This window comes from Arachis hypogaea, chromosome 4, assembly GCF_003086295.3.
Source record: "Arachis hypogaea cultivar Tifrunner chromosome 4, arahy.Tifrunner.gnm2.J5K5, whole genome shotgun sequence".
Lineage (NCBI taxonomy): Eukaryota > Viridiplantae > Streptophyta > Magnoliopsida > Fabales > Fabaceae > Arachis > Arachis hypogaea.
In genome coordinates, this window is record NC_092039.1 from 106,162,120 (window position 1) to 106,185,808 (window position 23,689).

Below are 23,689 nucleotides of genomic sequence, written 5' to 3' on the forward strand. Positions count from 1 at the left end.
GAATATTAAGAATTTACCAGGATCTTATTTCTTTGGAGGTAGAGTTTGCTGAACCCATGTATCTAGTTCACTAATGAGCAAGGGAGGTTCACCTTTCCAAGTCTCATTACCAAACAACTTGGCATTCAGCTTCATGATGGCTCCTAGATATTGAGCAACTTGCTCTCCGGTTACATCTTCATCCTCTTCAGAGGAAGAATAGTTCTCAGAGCTCATGAATGGTAATAAAATCTCTATGGTCTCTAGGGGAGCCTCAGATTCCTTAGGTTCCTCAGTTTGGAACTCCTTTTTGTTTGGGAGACGTCCCATGAGGTCTTCCTCATTGGGATTCACGTCCTTCCTTTCCTCTTTGGATTCGGCCATTTTGATGATATCAATGGCCTTGCACTCTCTTTTTGGGTTCTCTTCTGTATTGCTTGGGAGAGTACTAGAAGGAGTTTTAGTGATTTTCTTACTCAACTAGCCCACTTGTGCCTCCAAATTTCTGATGGAGGACCTTGTTTCACTCATGAAACTTAAAGTGGCCTTAGACAGATCAGAAACTATGTTTGCTAAGCTAGAGGGACTTTGCTCAGAATTCTCTGTCTGTTGCTGAGAAGATGATGGAAAAGGCTTGCTATTGCTAAGCCTGTTTCTTCCACCATTATTAAAGCCTTGTTGAGGCTTTTGTTGATCCTTCCTTGAAAAATTTGGATGATTTCTCCATGAGAAATTATAGGTGTTTCCATAGGGTTCACCCATGTAATTCACCTCTGCTATTACAGGGTTCTCAGGATCATAAGCTTTTTCTTCAGAAGATGCCTCTTTAGTACTGTTGGATGCATTTTACCATCCATTCAGACTCTGAGAAATCATGTTGACTTGCTGAGTCAACATTTTGTTCTGAGCCAATATCGCATTCAGAGCATCAATTTCAAGAACTCCCTTCCTTTGAGGTGTCCCATTACTCACAGGATTCCTCTCAGAAGTGTACATGAATTGGTTATTTGCAACCATGTCAATGAGTTCTTGAGCTTCTGCAGGCGTTTTCTTTTGGTGAATGGATCCACCTGTAGAATGATCCAGTGACATCTTAGTGAACTCAGATAGACCTTAATAGAATATATTCAAAATGGTCCATTCTAAAAGCATGTCAGAAGGACACCTTTTGGTCATCTGCTTGTATCTTTCCCAAGCCTCATAGAGGGATTCACCATCCTTTTGTTTGAAGGTCTGAACATCCACTCTAAGCTTGCTCAACTTTTGAGGAGGAAAGAACTTAGCCAAGAAGGCCGTGACCAGCTTATCCCATGAGTCCAGGCTATCTTTAAGTTGTGAGTCCAACCATGTTCTAGCTCTATCTCTTACAGCAAAAGGGAAAAGCATGAGCCTGTAGACTTCAGGATTAACTCCATTAGTCTTAACAGTCTCACAGATCTGTAAGAACTCAGTTAAAAACTGATAGGGATCTTCTGATGGAAGTCCATGAAACTTGCAGTTCTGTTGCATTAGAGCAACTAGTTGAGGTTTCAGCTCAAAATTGTTTGCTCCAATGGCAGGGATTGAGATGCTTCTTCCATCAAACTTGGAAGTGGGTGTAGTATAATCACCAAGCATCCTCCTTGCGCCTCCACCATTGTTATTGGGTTCGGCCATGTCTCTCTTTTTTTCGAGATTCTCTGTAAGGTTTTCTTTGGATTGTTGTGCTTTGGCTTCTCTAAGCTTCCTCTTCAGAGTCCTTTCAGGTTCAGGATCTGCTTCAACAAGAATATTCTTATCCTTGCTCCAGCTCATATGAAAAAGAAGGGAACAAAAAATAATAATAAGGATCCTCTTTACCACAGTAGAGAGATTCCTTTATGTGAGTATAAGAATAAAAGAATAGAAGAAGGAGAAGAGAAAAATTTGAACATAGAGGGGAAGAGAGGGTTTGAATTTTGAGATGAAGAGGAGTATTAGTAATTGAATGAATAAATAGAAGAAGATGAGAGAGAGAATTCGAAAATTATTTTTGAAAAATTAGTGATTTTCGAAAATTAAGAGAAGAATTAAAATTAAAATTAAAATTTGAAACAATTAGTTAATTAAAAGAATTTTGAAAAAAGATGGAAGTTATTTTCGAAAATTAGAGAGAGAAAAGTAGTTAGGTGGTTTTGAAAAAGATGAAAAACAAATAAATAGTCAATTAGTTAGTTGAAAAAGATTTGAAAATCAATTTTGAAAAGATAAGAAGTTAAAAAAGATTTTGAAATTAATTTTGAAAAAGATATAATTGAAAAAAGATATGTTTGAAAAGATATGATTGAAAAGATATTTTGAAAAAGATTTTATTTTTAAAATTAAAATTGATTACTTGACTAACAAGAAACTAAAAGATATGATTCTAGAATTTAAAGATTGAACCTTTCTTAACAAGAAAGTAACAAACTTCAAATTTTTGAATCAATCACATTAATTGTTAGTAAAGTTTTCAAAATTTATGAAATAAAATTAAGAAAGAGATTTTGAAAATCAATTTTAAAATAAATATTTTCAAAAATAATAAAAAATGAAAAAAAATTTGATTTTTGAAAAAGATTTTGAAAAGATAGGATTTTTAAAATTGAAATTTTGACTTGACTAACAAGAAACAACTAATTTTTAAAATTTTTTGACTAAGTCAACCCAAAGATTTCGAAATTTATGAGAGAAATAAGGAAAAGATATTTTTTATTTTTTAAATTTTTAATGATGAGAGAGAAAAACACAAAAATGACTCACAACATGAAAATTATGAATCAAAACACATGATGCATGCAAGAACACTATGAATGTCAAGATGAACACCAAGAACACCTTGAAGATCAAGATGATCATCAAGACTTATTTTTGAAAAATTTTCAAGAAAAGAAAAACATGCAAGACACCAAACTTAGAAATTTTTCATGTTTAGACACTATGAATTCAAAAATGCATATGAAAAACAACAAAAAACACAAAACAAGAAAATTTAAAGATCAAACAAGAAGACTTGTCAAGAACAACTTGAAGATCATGAAGAACACATGCATGAATTTTCGAAAAATGCAAAAGTTTTTAAAACATGCAATTGACACCAAACTTAAAAGTTGACACTAGACTCAAACAAGAAACACAAATATTTTTTATTTTTATGATTTTATGATATTTTTTTTTGAATTTTTCGAAAATAATCTTTAGAAAAACAAAAAAGAGAAAAAAAAATTTGAAAAATTTTTGAAAACTTTTTTAAAATAAAATTACATAATTTGAGCAACAAGATGAATCGTCAGTTGTCCAAACTCAAACAATCCCTAGCAACGGCGCCAAAAACTTGATATGCAAAATTGTGATTCACTCTTTTCATAACTTGAACAATTCTTAGCAATGGCTCCAAAAACTTGGTGCACACTACTATGGTTCACTCACATTCTTCACAACTTGGCACAACTAACCAGCAAGTACACTGGGTCGTCCAAGTAATAAACCTTACGTGAGTAAGGGTCGATCCCACGGAGATTGTTGGTATGAAGCAAGCTATGGTCATCTTGTAAAACTCAGTTAGGCTGATTCAAATGGTTATAATGGTTTTCAAAAATTGTGATAAATAAAGCATAAAATAAAGATAGAGATACTTATGTAAATCATTGGTAGAAATTTCAGATAAGTGTATGGAAATGCTGTGTTCCTTCTGAATCTCTGCTTTCCTACTGCTTTCATCCAATCCTTCTTACTCCTTTCCATGACAAGATGTATGTAGGGCATCACCGTTGTCAATGGCTACTTCCCATCCTCTCAGTGAAAATGGTCCAAATGCTCTTGTCACAGCACGGCTAATCATCTGTCGGTTCTCGATCATGTCAGAATAGAATCCATTGATTCTTTTGCGTCTGTCACTACGCCCAACAATCGCGAGTTTGAAGCTCGTCACAGTCATTCAATCCCTGAATCCTACTCGAAATACCACAGACAAGGTTTAGACTTTCTGGATTCTCAAGAATGGCCGCCAATAATTCTAGCTTATACCACGAAGACTCTGATTAAGGAATCCAAGAGATACCCGCTCGGTCTAAGGTAAAACGGAAGTGGTTGTCAAGCACGCGTTCATAAGGATGGATGATGATGAGTGTCACGGATCATCACATCCATCAGGTTGAAGTGCAACGAATATCTTAGAACAAGAATAAGCTGAATTGAATAGAAAATAGTAGTAATTGCATTAAAACTCGAGGTACAGCAGAGCTCCACACCCTTAATCTATGGTGTGTAGAAACTCCACCATTGAAAATACATAAGTGATGGTCCAGGCATGGCCGAATGGCCAGCCTCCACAAAAGACATATGAATTCGAAAATAGGGAAAGGACCCCTAGTACAATAGTAAAAAGTTCTATTTATACTAAACTAGCTACTAGGGTTTACAGAAATAAGTCTAAGTGCAGAAATCCACTTCTGGGGTCCATTTTGGTGTGTGCTTGGGATGAGCTTGAGCTTTACACGTGCAGAGGCTTCTCTTGGCGTTAAACGCCAAGTTGTAACGTGTTTTTAGCGTTTAACTCTGGTTTGTGACGTATTTCTGGCGTTTTACTCTAGAATGCAGCATGGAACTGATGTTGAACACCAGTTTGCGTCATCTAAACTCGAATAATGTATGAACTATTATATATTTGTGTAAAGCCCTAGATGTCTACTTTCCAATGCAGTTGAGAGCACGTCATTTGGAGTTCTGTAGCTCCAGAAAATCCATTTCGAGTGCAGGGAGGTCAGAATCCAACATCATCAGCAGTCCTTTTTCAGCCTGAATCAGATTTTTGCTCAGGTCCCTCAATTTCAACCAGAAAATACCTAAAATCACAGAAAAACACACAAACTCATAGTAAAGTCCAGAAATGTAAATTTTGCATAAAAACTAATAAAAACATTTCTAAAAGTGGCTAGATCCTACTAAAAATTACCTAAAAACAATGCCAAAAAGCGTATAAATTATCCGCTCATCACCGGGCTTGGATCCCGAGGTCATATCCCACCGACTAGCCATCAAACCAGATGCAAAACCAGTAGCACAACGGCGAAGGAAAATTCCCAAGAAAGAGCCAATGAGGTCGCCAAACAAACAGCCGGGCTACTTGAAGCAGAGTTCATCAAAGAGCACGAATACTCGACATGGCTATCCAACGTCGTCCTAGTAAAAAAAGCTAGTGGAAAATGGAGGATATGTGTCGACTACTCTGACTTGAACAATTCTTGTTCCAATGACTCTTTTTCCCTTCCCAACATTATCGCCTTGGTAGACTTGGCAGCTGGATATCGTTTCTTCAGCTTCATAGATGCATACTCTGGCTATAATCAGATCCCGATGCACCGACCTGATCAGGAAAAGACAGCATTCATAACACCAAGAGGCACTTATTGCTACAAAGTATTGCCATTTGGATTAAAGAACACAGAGGCCACCTACCAAAGACTGATGAGCAAGGTTTTCCATGACCTTATCGGTAGGACGGTAGAGGTCTACGTCGACGACGTCCTAGTAAAAATGGCAGAACCAAGCAGCCTTATGGATGACCTCCAAGCTGTCTTCAAAGCACTAAGGAAATTCAACATGAGGCTCAACCCACTCAAGTGTGCGTTTGCCATGGAGGCCAAAAAATTCCTAGGCTTCATGATAACGCAAAGGGTGGTAGAGGCTAACCCAGACAAGTGCGAAGCCATCCTCAGAATGACAAGCCCAGGGTGCGTCAAAGATGTGCAGCGACTAACCGAGAAGCTCACGACTCTATCCCGGTTCCTCGGAGCCTCGGCTGAGAAGGCCCTCCCATTTTTTAACCTAATGAAGAAAGGAATCGCCTTCGAATGGACTCCGGCATGCGAGGAAGCGTTTAGTCATTTTAAAAAGGTACTCTCAGAACCACCTGTACTCAGTAAACCTAGAGAGGGAGAACCTCTGTACCTGTACCTAGAAGTGACCACACAGGCCATAGCGGCAGTCCTCGTGCAAGAAGAAGACAAGACCCAGCGCCTAATATACTTCATTAGTAAAGTACTCCAATGAGCAGAGTTGAAATACACCAAGCTGGAAAAATTGGCTTACGCCCTACTAATCTCGTCAAGGAGGCTCAAACAATACTTCCAAGGGCACGTACTCATCCTAAGAACCGACCAGGTGATTCGGCAAATCCTCCAGAAACCCGATCTCGTGGGGAGGATGATGGCATGGGCAGTAGAGCTTTCCTAATATGATTTGCAATACGAGCCCAAACAAGCAATCAAAGCCCAAGCAATGGCAGACTTCCTGGTAGAAGTCACAAGGGAGCCACCCGAGATACCAGACACACGGTGAAAACTCAATGTTGACAGAGCATCCAACCAAATGTTCGGGGGGGCAGGATCATTCTCGAGAACTCGACGGGGGTAGCTTATGAGCAGTCGATCAAGTTCAGTTTCCCTGTCTCCAACAACCAGGAAGAATACAAGGCACTAATAGGAGGGCTAATCCTAGCTAAGAAAGTCGGGGCATCCAGGGTAGAAGTTATTAGTGACTCCCAGATCGTTACATCCCAGATAAACGGCAGCTACCAGGCCAGGGACACACTGCTACAAAAATACCTGGAAAAGGTAAGAGAATTATGCAAAAGCTTTGAGGAATTCACAGTCCAACATGTCCCCAGTGAAAGGAACGCTCGAGCAGACCTCCTCTCCAAGCTAGCAAGCACCAAGCCCGGGACAGGGAACAGGTCCCTAATCCAAGGACTGGCGACTGAACCAGCAATCATCTTATGCACAACTCAGGCCCCAAGCCCTCTCTGATGGATAGAACCCCATCTTCTGATACTTGGAAAACGGTGAAACACCTCCGAATGAGAAGGAAGCGCAAGCCACCAAGAGGGAGGCCCCCAAATATGTGATCATATAAGGGCAGTTGTACAAACAAGGACTTCACCAACCCTTGTTCAAATGCCTACACTCTGACCTGACGGACTACGTCCTAACCGAAGTCCATGAGGGGTGTTGCGGTCACCATATTGGAGGAAGATCGTTGGCAAGGAAGATCATCCGGGCAGGGTATTACGGGCCCACGATGATGTCGGACACTTAGGAGTTCGTCAGGAAATGCAAGAAGTGCCAAGAAAATGCCAACTTCCATAAAGCCCCGCCCGAGGAACTCAGTTTGATGATGGCACCTCGACCTTTCGCCCAATGGGGAATCGACCTCTTGGGGCCATTCTCACCCGGGCCAGGACAAGTAAGATACTTAATAGTGGCCATAGACTACTATACCAAATAGGTAGAAGCAGAATCGCTAGCCAGCATATCTTCAGCAAATTGCCAGAAATTCTTGTGGAGGCAAGTAGTCACAAGATTCGGAATCCCAGAATCCGTCATATCGGATAATAGGACACAGTTCACCGATAAGAAATTCAAGGAATTCCTCTTGGGATTAGGAACAAAGCAAAAGTTCTCATCAGTCGAGCACCCTCAAAGGAATGGGCAGGTGGAATCAGCCAACAAAGTCATATTAAAAGGGCTAAAGAAACGACTTGAAGGCAAGAAGGGCTCATGGGCAGACGAACTAGCTTCAGTATTATGGTCTTACAGAACCTCCCCTCAGTCATCTACCGGCAAGACCCCCTTCCGACTCACATACGGAGTCGACGCAATCATCCTAGTCAAAATAGGGGAGCCGAGTCCGCGACTACTTCTTGGAGGAGGAAGCGAGGCAGTTGAAAAAGGCCTAGTCGACGAAACAAGGCAGATGACTCACTTGACAGACACAGTAATCAAGCAAAGGATAGCCCTAAGATACAATGGCAAAGTGCTCAGAAGAAGCCTCGGGAAAAGTGACCTGGTTTTACGACGTAACAACATAGGACCGCCAACCCCAAGAGAGGGCAGGTTACCCGCAAACTGGGAAGGACCTTACAGGGTAAGAGAAGTCCTTGGCAAGGGTGCATACAAGTTAGAAAAGTTAAATGGAAACGAGGTGCCGAGGATATGGGACATAGAAAATCTCAGAAGATTCTACTCAAAGGACGAAGCGACCTAACAGCCTAACGACCACACCACCACTTTAATATTTTTTTCTTCGCCTCCGTTTTTCTTAAATTATGCATTACAGTACACCTTTACTTTAAAGTTTTACATATGCGCACATAATAAACTATCTCTTTTGCAAGATTTATGCCAAGTGCAACGAAACGGTGAAGACCACGAGCGGTCGACCTAACAGAAACCCGAGACTGATCACCCTGGGAACCGAAAGGGACCCGAAAATAAAAACTCAAAAGCGACAAGCAACAAACGGTAAATACCATAAAAATGGTAAACCAAAAGGCCATGACGACCCAGATAAGCAAAGCAATAAAATAAGCAAGGCCACGATGGGCCGAGCAAGTAAACACATCATAAAAATGGTATAAATAAAACAAAGCAGCCAAATGTTCATTATAGCCAAAGGCGCCTTAAAAGGCCCAGAAGTAAAAAACAAAAAGTGCAAAGACAAGAAACGAGGAATACAAAAGCTAAAAAGAGTCCTCCTCCTCAAGACTTGAGAATGTCAACAATCTTCCCGTCCTCAACTGTCTTAAGAGCACCCAATCAAGGTCGGGAGCCAGCACAGCGACCTGAAGCTTAATTCCCTCCTCAGTCAGCTTTACAGCTTCCCGGACCCCCTTGGCAAGCTCTTTATTCTTCTTCTTCAAGACAGCCATCTCCTGATGAGTAGCCTCGACCGAGCCCTCCGCCAACTTCAGCTTTTCCTCAAATTCCTCAACCTTTTTCTTAGCTACAGCAGCCTCACCACGAGAGGCATTCAAATCTTTCATCAAGGCAAGGTCCTGATCCACCAGCCTGTTGATCTCCTTGGCATCCTCCTCAGCCTTCTTCTCTTGCTCAGACAACTTCGTCTTCAGAGACTACTCCCGAGATCTCGAATCTGTCAGGTCTTTTTGGGAGTTCTAAAGCTTTACCTCCATAGCATGATAATTTCCCAAAACAAGCTTCACTTTCTTCGTAATAGTCGCTGCTCGAAGAAGGTTGCGATAGTTCCACCTTGTTTGCCCAGAAAGATCGGCATCACAGAAAAACTCGTCGGTGCCAGGGAGCAACTAGGATTCGATAAAACCCCCAGCATCGAAGTTTTTCTCCATAACAGAGAGGAACTTCCCGAAATCTCGCTTTCTCTTTTTTGGGTTGGCAACAACCTTCAGGTCGTTGTCACCAAACCCCAGATCTTCCTCAGAAAGAACCTCCGCCTCCACACTTGGATTCCCCGAGGCATTCTCAACAGGAGCCTCAACTTTGTCTGACTGACCTTGGTTAGCCCCATCAACCCGACCACTTCCCTCCTCGGCGTCCCCCTGGTCCTGACTCCCCGAAGGGGTCGCCGAAGAATCCTCACCACTCTCATCGTCCCCTTGGATGAGGCTCATCAAGTCAGCCAAGGTCTTCTTCCCACCAACCATGGAAATTACAAGCAAAAAGACAAAGGTATAAGTGATAGAAGAACAAAGTGCTAAAAAATGCAAAACGTGAAAGACTCACCAACATACGACCGACCGGCCTCTCGATCCCCCATAACCATACGAGGGTTAAGGTTTTTTTCGCCAAAAATAGCCAAAAGGATGTCGGCGATGTTACGATCTTCTGGGCTCAACCAATCATATGATATTTTTATCAAATAATCGGACCCCGTCCTGAAGCTCCAATAGGTCGGGATTCGCCTTTCTCCCTCGGCAGTAAGCCAGAAGGGTTGATGACCCTCAATTGGCCTAGCCTTAAAAAATGTGGGCTTAAAACCATGGAAATAGTCCTCAAAAGGCCAAAGATCCTACGACCTTGTTAGGCCCTGAAAGACATATATCCCTTCTTCACCTTCCCTTGCCGAAAGGGGTTCGTGAGAAGGAAAAGGTAGAGAGGAAAACACTCACAGAAGCCGGAAGCTCCAAATACTCGCAAACCATCTCGAAGCATCGAATGGCTGCCCAACTGTTCAGGTGCAGTTGCGACGGAGCAACGTCACAACGATTCAATAAACCCATAACAAAGGGGAAAAAAGGCAAACGAACCCACAAGGTCGTGAACATGGGTTCATAAACCCATAACCAGTCGACAACCCGAGGAGCCGCCAGGTTCTTTTGGCAAACACGCCCCCTGTCAGCAGGAATGTAAACTTGATAAAACACATCCTCGGGGCCACCCTCACACAAAAGCCCTGCCTGGCGCAAGTCCTGAAGACCCTCCTTCGTGACCTTGGACGGGGTGTCCTTCACATCGGAAGAAATCCAAGCGTAATGATCAACGAAGTCGGCCAACGGCCGCTGAGCCAGGTTCAGGAGCACGGGACGTTCAGCCATACCTACAGTGGGGCACCACTTAGTCAGAACGGGAGGTCGGGAACTCTATCAGTAAGAAAAAGAAACTACGAATCCTTAAATCTCTCCCTACACTAACCTAGAACCCAGGCAAAATCCAAGTAAAATCCAGTGGCACCCCCTCTAAAAGAAGAACCAACAAGAACAGGGAGAAACCTATGCATGCATTGAGAAAAAGGCACAAAGAAGAACAACAAAAAGGGAAAAAGAAAAGCAAAAAGAAAAATCGTAAAAATAACGTACCAGAAAAATGCAAAAGGATTGAAGGAAGGATCCCAAGAAAAAGCACTGGAACAAGGAAGAAATTTGCACAACAGCAGTAGCAGGAAAGAAAGCAGAAGCAGTAGCGTCACGAAAGAACAAGAAGAAGAAAAAAGGAAGAAGTAAGGGATATAGGGAGGTTACAAGGCAAAAATAAGGAAAAAGCGTAACCGCTGAGGAAGAGCGACAAAAGGCAAAGGCATATTCGCCAATTCACCCAAATTTCAAATCAATGAAATCATGGCCATTTTATACCCAGCACGGAAGCCAAGAAGGCAGCGTTAGGGACGAGCTGACCACGCGTGAGAAATATGAAACACCATCAACGAGCTCCCGAGAAAAAGAACACGTCCCGTCTCGGCGAGTAAGACAAACACGCCTAGCCACGAGCCCCAAAACCTCGAGGCTGGCGCGTTGGGGGCACTGTTACGGACCGATCAGGGATCCAGCCCAACTAGCCGTCGGGTCGGGGCACCACCCCTGACCCAGGCCCAAACCATTCACGACAATAAGAGTCCGACGGGTCGATCCCCGGCACCCGACTCGAGGCATGCCCAACTTGTCATCCGCTCAAGCCAAGTCATCGGTCGGGTCGGCATCCTCAGAGCAGCACCCGAAGCCCCGACCCGATGTCCGGAATGACCTGCACCTCCCACGTGGACTAGGACAGCTCATAGAAGCTTCTGGATAGTGGGCTCGGTCATTTATGGGCCCGCTCAGTACAGTATATAAGGGGAGAGGTTAGCTCTCCCCCAAAGTACGTAACATTCTTACCTAATTCGGCTGTTGCATCGTACGGACACTGACTTAATCGTTGGAGTGTCCTTGCAGGTGGCCACCCCCCACGCTCCGCACCGCCTCTGGCGTCCCCAGCGCACATCTTTATCCTCGCTGCACGTCAGCTTAGAGTCTCACCCATTCCCCTACTCATCACCACCCGACCCATTGAGTATCCGAGATCATCAGATAACGAACAATTATTATTCTTATTATTATTATTATTATTATTATTATTATTATTCAAAATGTTCAACAATTTATAAAGTGGAGGAGAACGAAACTATAAATAGAGAATAACAAAAAAAGTTTATGAAAGGAACAATAAAAATAAAAATAATAATATAGTCACATCATATGCAAGTAATGAAAAATAATTACAATTTCCAATTATACTCCTAATTTTTAATAAGAAAGCTTACAAAACTTTTGTCTTTTTATGTTTTTAAAAAATAATATATATATATATATATATATATATATATATATATATATATATATATATATATATATATATATATATATATATATATATTAAGTTTTTGTCTATTCATTCGTAGACAATAATCTAAAACGTTAGTTATTTGGATTGCTAACATTTTAACGATAACCTTATTTCATAATCTCGGTATATCAAATATACTATTGGTTGAGATTATATAATAATTTAATTATTTATATTTGAGTAAATTATCTTATATCATATATTTTGTATCTTAGTTATCAATTAGCATAACTATTTAAAAAATTCTTTATACAATTAGCAACAGCTATTTTAAAAAATTATCTAATTATATATTGAAAATAATTAAATAAATAACAAAGGTAACACTAAGATAAAAGTTTATTTTATTTTAATTTTATCTTAGAAGAAGTTTTCAATTTGAATAAATATACTCTTGGTCACTATTTTTTTCAAAAAATTTATGATCAATTCAGCAATAATTTCACAAGAATAACCTTTAATACAAACAAATAAAACATAATTATCATGTATTATTATTAATAAAATTTAGGAGTATTCTTTAAATTTTTAACAAACTTTAGAGACAAAAAATATACTTTATCAAATTTCTAACTATGATCTACTTGCAATTCTAAACATTTCTGGAGAAATTTTGTAACAAAAAATTTGAGAATATGATTGCATTGTAACGACCAATATAGTATTTTGAATCTTTCTCCTTAAAAGCCCAATTTTAATATTTTATGTATTCACCCCATGTCCATAACTATTTACGATTTTATAATGTAATTTTGTACTTAACGTTAGCTAAATTATGCAAAGAAGACAGAAATTTTGTGAAATTTATTGCATGTTAGAAAGGTAGGTGTGCTTTCAATGATATGTTAGTATTCTATAAATGGACTTTATCAAGCATTTGTTATCACAAAGCAAAATTTAGAGTTTGTTAAGTACTCTATTTTACACCTTTATATTTATCCTTTTAAACTTTTCCTACTTTTGAGATCAAGTATGAGCGATATACCTCCTACAAAAGTAGAGGTTTCACAACTCTTTAATGAGGTTATAAGTGAAATCTTCTATTTATGTGATGCTCCAACTATCTTCAGTTTTAATGCTACAGTTTCAGTGCTACATGTTATTATTTGAGGCAAAGACTAATGTCGTTTGACTTTCTCAGTCAAATATCAGAGATAAGAAAAAGGTGTGGCTGTTCACTGTTCATTCACTTTAGGTTTGAATCTTCTGTGATTAACTCGGTGGATAGATTGATGTTGTTACCAGGAAAACCGGTTATCTGAACTTGCATTTCCTTTTAACCCAACACGGTTGGTTTCACCTCATGGAATCGAGAAGGGAGTCTTTTGTAACCGTTACTCCTCCCTTGGAAGAAGAAGCGACTTGCTTATTTGGAACCCAGTTATTCAATTGCTCCAGGTACTAGATGATCCTTTGCAATGTAATTCTTGTGAGTGTGCATGTACGTATGCGTTTGTGCACTTTTTGAATAGTGTTCATTATGTAATTTTGTACGTTTTTAAAGATGAACCCAACGGCACTGCGTACACTTTAGCTATGTATACAAGTTTCACTAGGAACTAGCATGTTAGGGTTTCATGTCTATCGTATGTTCCCCAATTGAATCCAACGTATGTTGCAGCCAGTGGTGTTGTGTATTGGCTAATATTATTTGCTGACCACAAAGACGATTTCCAACCATACATTGTATCTTTTTTATTGATGACTCTGACTTTTAGCCAAATTTATATCCTTGCTGAAGCTATTTTTCATTGTCATTGCCTTTTGGTTAGAGATAGACGTATATATTTGGCATCAAATGATTGCACAATCTACTCATACAACTTAGTTATATGGCAGGTAAATGATACCGATGAAGATATAAACCGGTCACAACTATTTACATCTAGTGGAATAGGTTCTTTGTATGTTCCAGCTATCATGGTTGATCATGATCTTATCCAAATTATGGAAAGGCACGAACAAATGGTTGGAGTTGAAATAACTGCCTACTCTCACTTTTGTATCATTTGATATAACCCTATTGAAAGCACAAAAAAAAGGTTTCATCGGATTTTTTATGATAATCATGTTAAAATTAGATATGTCAATGCATATGAAGAAACTTTATTTCTTGTGTGATGGATTACATGAAAAAATTGTAATAGTCATGCTTTGATGCAAACTATACTTACTAGGACTTAAGGATCAAAACTTTAATGGTTGTGTGCTATTTAGGGTTAGTTTTAGTGGAACATCATGTGTTTGCTTATTGTAGTTTGTTTAGTGTGTATGAATGTTACCACCAATGTCAGATATTGGTTTGACTTGCATTGCCCAAGGAAGATCATACATGATATTGTTGAGTCGTTTGTAGTATTTATCTTTCATTTTTCAGTTAGTTTGCCTTATTTGTGTTGTAAGGGTTTCTTTAACTCGGTGCAAAATATTTTATTCATTATGTTGTGTTTTTAATACATATATATTTCACGTGGTTGGAAAGAAAATTTTTTATCCCTTTCTTTTAAAAAGACACAATATATAATCAAAGTTTACAAAATAGTTTCCAATTGTATATCGTATGTGAGTAAATTATATTTAAAATATAAAGTTTTAAATTACATCTTTGAATCACTTAGAAAATTTGGTTACACTATGAAACAATTTTGGATATATGAAAAAAAATTGTCACACTAAACATAGCATTTAACATCTAGAGAAAAATCTTGATTGTAGTTGCTTGACTAAATAATTTTTAAGTGTATAGTGTTGTTCAACATCAGTCTTAATGAAATTGTTTGAAAAAAAACTGACACATAATGTTGTTTATGTAAAACTGTCCTAGCATTTACAACTATAATAAAAGTTCTTTGAAGAAAGAAAATTAAAGATTTTATCATACACACATAATTTTAATAATATTGAAAAGTGTTTAGAAAAAGCCAAGAAATATTGCTATGCACACCTAGCATTATCACAAACATGTAATACTTTGTATGTTAAAGTAATCCCTTTTTTGGTGTATTAACAAAAGTAATTACATTTGATAGTCGTTTATATTCATACTAATTGAGTGCTAATGCACTATGCTAAATGGGTCCCGACTTTCTCCGGATATTAGAGGGTAAGTGTAATCATTACTTTACTGTCTATTTTACCTATATGTGTATTTAGTCTGCATGTTTTAAAATTTCTCTTACTTATTGTCAAGTGGTTCAAGACATAGAATTAAATAGAAATGGATATAAAAGATTACTTTATATCATTTCAATTTTTTTGACATTATCTTTAGTATATTTAAAAGTTAAGAAATGCTGCATTGATATTAAAATAAGAAATAGAATTTGTGTAAGATGTGATACTATTATTTATAATCCTAGACTTATTAATTAATGTTTTTAAATATTATTTACTACTTTTGTAGATATTGTTAGATCATTCAAAAATATACATAATATGAAAAATTTTTAAATTCTTTATTATACAACAATAAATTCATTTATCATATCATCGAAAATTCTCTTTAATATATAGTCAATGGTAATAATTATTATAAAAACTGAAGATTTTATATGACTAAACAATCAAAATTAGTGCAAAAAAAAGCACATACTAAATCAATAAAGTCTTACATATATAAAAAATATATAAACAGATAAATCTAAAATGAATATGTGTGATACTGTATAAAGAATAATATTGTTATCTGAATTAATAGATATAAATTAAAATATCTTTAAAATAAAATTATTTGCTAAAATTGATGATAATTAATTTTTGCAATTAATTATTATAAATAAATAATGGTTAAATTCTCTAATGAGTAAAAATGGTTGTCCACATTATCAGTAATTTTTTTTTAGTGTGTTATCATCATTTATTTTTTATAGTAAAATTACAATGCACGTAGCCATAATTTAGCAAAATAATAACACCAATAACAAAAGTTACAATCCTGGTTTAGGATAATTTTGGCCATATATGTGAAATGTCAAAGTTTGAAATACAATTTTTCTCTTTGGGACTCTTTGTTTTTTGGCACCTTTAATATTGAATTTCAACTTTGCATCCTCTACTATTTGATTTTATATCTATCACATCTTTATCAGGTAGTTATTTTTAATTAAACATAAGTAAAAATTGCTACTATCTTGGCTCATGCTACATTTAAAGGACATAGTTGATAAATCATGAACATCTAAATAAAGTGAAAGATAAAACAATCAAGTATGTAATTATGTATTAAAATAAACATCTTCAAATAGGAACAATACACATCAATTAGCATAGAAAAAAAAGCACATATATGATGGAAGTAACAAGAATTAATTTTTCAACTTAAAGATACACCGAAACACTCGCTATAGAAAAAAGCACACATCACATCTAATAATACAAATCTAGAAAAATTGTACAAGAAATTAAAGATTTGTTTCGTACCAGAAAATAAGAGGACCTAAAATAACTAAATCACAAACGAAACACGTCATACCCTTTAAAAGTATGACATCTTCTAAATTTTTGTATTATTTATCAATAAGTTCCAATAACCAGAACAATTTAAACATATTGGCAAGTTTAGATATGGGATACTATTGTTAGGAAATTATTTTAATTTCCTAATTTGTTTGTAGACAATATATATATTAATTATAATTACAAATTATACTATTTCAAATTAAATGACTTACATAATGGTAATCTCATTTATTATTATAAATGCTAAATTAAATAAGTCATTATTACTTTTGATTTTGAATTAAATGAGAATAAAACCATATATTATCTTTTGGATTTTAGACATATTATCTTTTGGACTTTAAATACTATTTTATTTGGGCCTTAGGGTTTAATGGGTGCCATGCTCAAATATAAATAGTGCCCTCAGGGTTTCGATCCCCCAATATACCAAATCCGCCTTTATTGCTCTCTCCCCATCAAAAGAGTTACAATTCAGCCGCCTAAGAATACATAATATTTTGGTTGAGGAAGATCGAAAGAATCACAAGACTGAGACAATCCTTCTGTCTAATTTCTAATTTCTATTCGTAAAAGTACGCTTTCGTATTATGATATATTTTTAGTGATTCAATATAGATAATCTGGGTTAATAAAATAATTTATTTCAACATGTGGTATTAAAGCCATTTATAATTGAATCATTAAAAAATTAATAAATTTATTTTTGTTTGTGTTTGATGTTTTCGATTTAAATTTGTGAAATCAAATTTTAAATCTATGATGTTTCTATTTTCTTGGGTAAGAGCATATTGAAATATTTATTACTGGATTGATATTATATACCTTGAATAAAAAAAATGAGAAAAGGAATCACTCGATCCTTTTATTATTATTATTATTATATGAAATCTTTCATTCTTATTATCCTTTTTGACATTGGCGCAAGATTGTGGATTTATATATATTACGAGTTTCTCAAGGAAATTTTATGAATTTTGGATCTTGTCACGTCAAGCATCATAATTAATATATATATATTTCGTGTTATTAAGGTATAATTGTTTCAGTTTTAATTGTGTGTTATTTAATTTGGTGTAACATTAATTGATTATCTTTTAGCATATAAGGATTATTGTATATATAATTTATGCGAATATTAATTGATCTAAAAAAATATTTATATTTGGCTAAGTTATGTATACACATCAATAATATTTGAATGATAAAATTATAATGATTGATTTTAATTTTAACAGATTACGAATTTTTTAGCAGATGAATTTATTTCACAGTTATAACCATGTTTTTCTTTAAGGTCTGAAAAAACACCATTAAAATTTAATTCCTTGTGCGGTTTAAGGAATTTTTTTCATTGTTATGTAAGAAAATTAGTAACAATTTGGATTATTATACCCACCCATTTTATAAAGATTTGATTTTGAAATAAATTGATTGAACATTATGTTACCAAAGTAGCTTCTGTAACACCCTCACAACCAGAATGTCACGCTTTTGGCTGCGCCACTCTGATAGCAAGAAGTTTTACGACTACTTTATATACTAAATATTAAAATAGAAACCTGTAACTCGACACTGTATCGCTGATTTCTTTGAAAATCGGAAATAAATACTTTATCTTAAAAAAATCAAACACATAGGTTCATATATAAGATTTCTTACCTAATAGCTTACAAAATAATATACATATAAAACCCAAAACTCATATCCCTCTTACAGAATTGTAATAAAAAAAACGAGAGAAGAAAAATAATCTAATTAATACAACATCATGTAAACCAAAAATGCAATATCACTCTTCGTAATAGTTCTTCATCCGATTCTTGAAAAGGTAAGGCTGTAGGGGGTGAACCTAATCACACGGTCTCACCACAGAGTTTCAAAATTGTCATAAGAAGATATTTAATGAGAAAACTGTTTTCAAACTCAGTGATTATCATTGCCTTATGAATCTTTTAAAAACCAATAGGTAATCGTTCAAAACCTTTTCAAAGAAACAATGTTTAATCTTTCAGAAATCCGAAAAACCTTTCCTTTCTTATAAGAAAATCTCAATCAGAAACCAATCACGCAATCGAACAACACAATCATTAATTCAGCACCAAAGTTCATTCTCAAATGTAGCACACCAAGACAAAAACAGGCAAGACAGACAAGGAAAGCACAGGTTTAGGTAGCACTTACCGCAAATAGTTCAAGTAGCAGTTAAGAATAATTTAGCAATTAGGCAAACCAAAAACAAGTTCAAACCCAAACAAAGCATACAAATGCATATGATGCATGCCTGTCCTATGGCTGATGAAGCTCATCTGTCGGTTATCCAGCCAACCTGACAAGTCTGAATTGAACTTAGATTGTCCCCTGACGTGCATCCCCAAGAGTCTATGCATCGCTTTCTCTCAAATAATCAATATTGCTCAATGGGGGTAACCTTCCCAGGAATTTATATAGTGCCCGGTCACACTTACGTCGTAAGGTCAACAGAGTATCGAGTTTTCAACCTGGTACACGTGGTGGCAAGCCACAACACTTAATCCAGGGAACCTCATATCTCAGATAATTGAAATTTATAAGCCATATGAATAATTCAAAGATCATGTCTCAACATTCTCAATCCATATCTCAACATTCTCAACATCATAATCATTCATCAATCCAAATCTCATTTCCAAATTCATCCAAAAACCATATTTCAAAGAAAATCCTCATCATCCTTCTTTCCATTTTGTTCATTATAAACCAATCTTAAAACATATAATGTTTAAAAACAAATCTTTTTAAATAATTACTTCAAATGAACTCTTCCAATTTTATAAATTTCTGCAGCATTTTCTCTAAAACTTGGACTCTATCACCCCTTCTGGGTCTCAACAAAACCATTTCTCAAACTCCTTTCAACTCAATTTCAAAATCAGAACAACTTCAATATCTCAAACCATTTTCAATTCAAATTCCTTTTACTACAAATCAAGCTCATTTCCAATGTTATAACCCTTTCCAGATTCCAATTCATTTCCAACAAAGTCAACTAACATTTTCTCAAACACTTTCCAACATTTTCAAACCCAAGTCATTCACAAATCTCAAATCGTTTTCTGAAGTCAAACTAAATCTAACATCAAATCATTTTCCAATTCTCAAATTATACTTGATAAACATTCGAATCAGATTTTCAAATTAATCTTTCATTCACTATCTCAATATCAACTCAATATTCAGAATTAGCCACAGACAAGTAAGCAATCACATTCATTCAAGGCAGTTCAGTTCAACTCATAAGACTCTATAACCACCAAAAATATCTACTTGCCTAAATATCAATTTATAACAACTTTTAAGAATAAAAATGAGTTTTAATAAAAACGCACCTACCTCGACTAGCTGAATTCACATGGGTCAAACACAGTAACTCCCTTCCCTTTTTATTTCATGGCAGCAACAGTGATTCCAACGTGACCGAAATGGTGACAGCAGCACCAATTTTAACTTTTCAAACAAACCTTGGCAAAACTAAAATAGAGACATACGCTGTCATAATTAAAAGAAGATCATAGCAGAGGAATAAAATGGCAATAGAGCAAGGATAGAGGAGTTACATATTCAGAAATAGCAGAATTGGGATTGAAACTGAAAAAGGGCAGTGCTGATTCGAAGACAAGAACAGAGGAGGCTGTGGTGGATCCTTCTGGTGGCAGGTCGTACGGCGGCAGAGAAACTAGCAGTGACCGTATAACCAAGAGACACAGGCTTGGAAGGCGGTTTCCGCCGCCAACAGCGGCGGCAAGGAGCTCTGGCAACGCAACAGCCGCGCAGGCAGGACGACGGCGAGCCCAGCAACGCGACGGCGACAGCAGCTCCGTGACAGTTTCTCTCGCGCGTTCTCTGTTCACGCTTCCAGTGGCGGTGGCAAGGACGGGTTCGGCGGCGGAAACTCGACAAAGCTGGCGGCGACGGGCTTCCCCTTGGCGACAGCGGCAAGTTCGACGGTGATGCGGGCTCCAACGGCCACGACGGACCCCGCTTCGACAGCGGCAGCTCCCTCGCGAGCTCCCTCCCTCTCTCCTCGCATTCGCCTCTTTTTCTCTCCTCCCTTGTTGGCAACGACAACAGCAACTGGCGGTGGGCTAGAGACGGCTGGGTGGTGACGCGACAGGGTATGAACGGCGGCGAGCCCAAGGCTGGTGGTGGCGATGTAGCTCCTCCCTCTGCTCTTCTCCCTCACCGATCTCTCTTCCCCTCTGCTCTCCCATTCCCTCTTTTCCCCTTTCTTTCTTTCTTTTCTTTTTTTTTCCAGCTGCTATTAAGTGCGTGTATGTTTGCTGAAGGAGAAAGGGGCTAGGGTTTCTTTAGCGGTAAAGGGATAATTGGGTGTTAATTAGGGTTAGGGTTTATGTGTGGAATTGGGGATTTTGGAGTTTAATTTAGATTTAGTTAATTTTAATAAAATTAAAGTATATTGTATAAATTTGAAATCTAATTTAATTTCTTAAAATTATTTTAAAAATATTACTTAATTATCAATTTACTAATCAGTTTTTAATCAAGTATTCTAATTTAAAATTAGAAATAATATAATTTATTTTCTGTTTATAAAAATTAAATTATTAAATTCTAAAATCTCAATTATTTAAATTAGATCATATAAAATTCTTATTATTTTATATTTGCTAAACTTTATTAAAAAAATAATTCGATCATTATAAAATCAGATAAAACCTTAAATTACTTTAAATTCAATTAATCAAAATTTGCTTTAATTATCTTTAATAAAATCATTTCTGAGATTAAAGTACTTAATGAATAAATAAATCAAAATTAGCTCTTAATAAGATTTTCTAAAATTTATAGGTCTTACGGCCTCTTTTGTGAAAATTGATTTATTTAAAATATTAGGAATATGGTGATATGTAATTCATGTGAATATTGGTCAGCCCAAAGGTGGATCTATATTTGGCCGAATTACATACAAATATTGATGGTAAATACATGTTTGGGTAACTAATTAAGAATAAAGTAATGCTTATTATTTATTCGGACAATAATCGGCCCAAAGAAAATTTATTATTTTGTCAATAATCGGCCCAAAGGAAGGTTATTGCTTGGCCAATTAATAGAAAATATATGCGGTAATAAATAGGTTGCGAAGTTTAAGTTTCCATGTGCGCATTCAGTCATTCCAAAGAAAGGCTTAATTCGTGACATGAATTTTGACAATATTTGATTATTGCAATGAGGGTATCACTTACAGTTAATTTTCTATCCAAAGATTAAAAATTAATGTTATTCTAGATATCTCAATATGAATTTTTTCCATTATTTAACTAATATTTACTACATGTTCTTTTTTGTTATAATAAAGAAATTATGGCTTCAGCTACCAATATTTCTGCACAAATTAGCAGTATTCCTATGCTGAATGGTTCAAACCTTAAAGTTTGGAAGGATACCGTGGAGATTGTCCTCGGTTGTATAGATCTGGATATAGCTCTTCGAGAGGAGAAACCCACTTCCACTCCGAAAAATCTCAATGAGGTTAAAATAGAGAAGTGGGAGAGATCCAATCGAATGAGCATTATGATCATGAAATACTCAATTCCTAAGGTGTTTCGGGGCTCAATTACTGAGGATAAAGATGCTAAATAGTTCCTAAAAGATGTTGAAATTTTTTTTACTAAGAATGAAAAGGCGGAGGCAAGTAGTCTTTTGAGCAAACTTGTCTCCATGAGGTATAAAGGTAAAGGGAACATAAGGGAGTACATTATGGAAATGTCTCATCTTGCTTCAAAATTGAAAGCACTAAAGTTAGAGTTTTCTGAAGATTTACTCGTGCATTTCATTTTGATTTCCCTTCCTGTACACTTTGGGCAATTCAAAGTGAGTTATAACACTCTGAAGGACACTTGGTCCTTAAATGAGCTTATATCTCACTGTGTGCAAGAAGAAGAGAGGCTACAGCAAGATAAGACTGAAAGTGCTCACATGGCTTCATCTTCTCTGTATAAAAGAAATCATAATACTACTGCGGATGTGCCTTCTCAACAGAAAAAGGCTAAGAAATAGGATCAAGTTTCAACTTGTTTCTTCTATAAGAAGGTGGGACACATGAAGAAGGATTGTACCAAATATGCCACATGGCGTATAAAGGAGGATATAATTCTTACTTTCGTTTGTTCTGAGGCTAGTTTAAGTTATGCACCTGTTGATACTTGGTGGGTAGATTCTGCTGCTACTACTCATGTAAGTGTTACTATGCAAGGTTGCTTGTGGAGCCGACCGCCAAGTGATGCTGAAAGATATATCTATGTGGCAGACGACAATATAGTTGCAGCCGAAGCTATAGGAACCTTTAGATTATTTTCCACAAGTGGATTTTACTTGGATTTATTAGAGACATCTTATGTACCGTCCTTTAGACGGAATTTGGTTTCTGTTTCTCGTTTGGACAAATCAGGTTATTTTTTGTTCGTTCGGAGATAATAAAGTCAGTCTCTTTTATAATTCAAATAATATTTGCTCTGGTCATTTGGTGGATAATCTATATAGGCTTGACTTAAATTTCTATAATAATGAAATACTACAAACGGGTACAAAACAAAAACTAAATGAGAATTCGGCATCATTATGGCACAAACGCCTAGGTCACATCTCTAAACAGAGAATTCAGAGGCTCGTGTCGGATGGAATTCTTGGACCCCTAAATTTGGCGGACCTTGAAGTCTGCATTGAGTGCATAAAGGGGAAAAGGACAAACAAAAGGAAATTAGGTGCCGATAGAGCTAAAGATGTCTTAGAACTTATACATACCGATATATGTGGCCCATTCCCTACTGTCTCTTGGAATGGAAAACAGTACTTTATTATGTTCATAGATGATTAACCTAGTTACGGGTATCTATATTTAATTCATGAAAAGTCCCAAGCCTTGGATGTTTTCAAGTCTTTCAAAGCTGAAGTTGAACTTCAACTTGGAAAGAAAATTAAAGCTGTCAAATCTAATCGTGGTGGTGAATACTACAGAAGATATGACGGTTCAGGTGAGCAACGTCCTGGGCCTTTTGCTATTTTCCTAGAGGAGTGTGGTATTGTTCCACAATACACCATGCCAAGCAAACCTAGCATGAATGGTGTTGCAGAGCAAAGGAACCGAACTCTTAAGGACATGGTGAGAAGTATGATTAGTCGTTCTTCTTTTCCTGAATCACTCTGGAGAGAAGTCTTAAAAACTGCAGTGTTCATCCTTAATAGGGTGCCAAGCAAAGCAGTTAACAAAACCCCATACAAAATTTGGACAGGAAAAGGCCCAGTGTAAAGCATTTGCATATTTGGGGATGTCCAACTGAGAC

The 23,689-nt window shown here is 36.6% G+C and overlaps 1 long non-coding RNA gene and 1 other non-coding gene across 2 annotated transcripts; one reads left to right on the forward strand and one right to left on the reverse strand.

Moving 5' to 3' along the window:
• Nucleotides 1-1,125: 1,125 nt before the first annotated feature.
• Nucleotides 1,126-1,233, forward strand: LOC112798889 (small nucleolar RNA R71). Its single transcript, XR_003200485.1, has one exon. It is a non-coding gene; the product is annotated as a small nucleolar RNA R71 (small nucleolar RNA).
• Nucleotides 1,234-17,933: 16,700 nt separating this feature from the next.
• On the reverse strand, nt 17,934-20,769 carry LOC112795123 (uncharacterized). The gene is made up of 3 exons (XR_011881327.1): nt 19,943-20,769; nt 19,719-19,856; nt 17,934-18,847 (listed from the first exon to the last, which is right to left on the reverse strand). It is a non-coding gene; the product is annotated as an uncharacterized lncRNA (long non-coding RNA).
• Nucleotides 20,770-23,689: the final 2,920 nt, after the last annotated feature.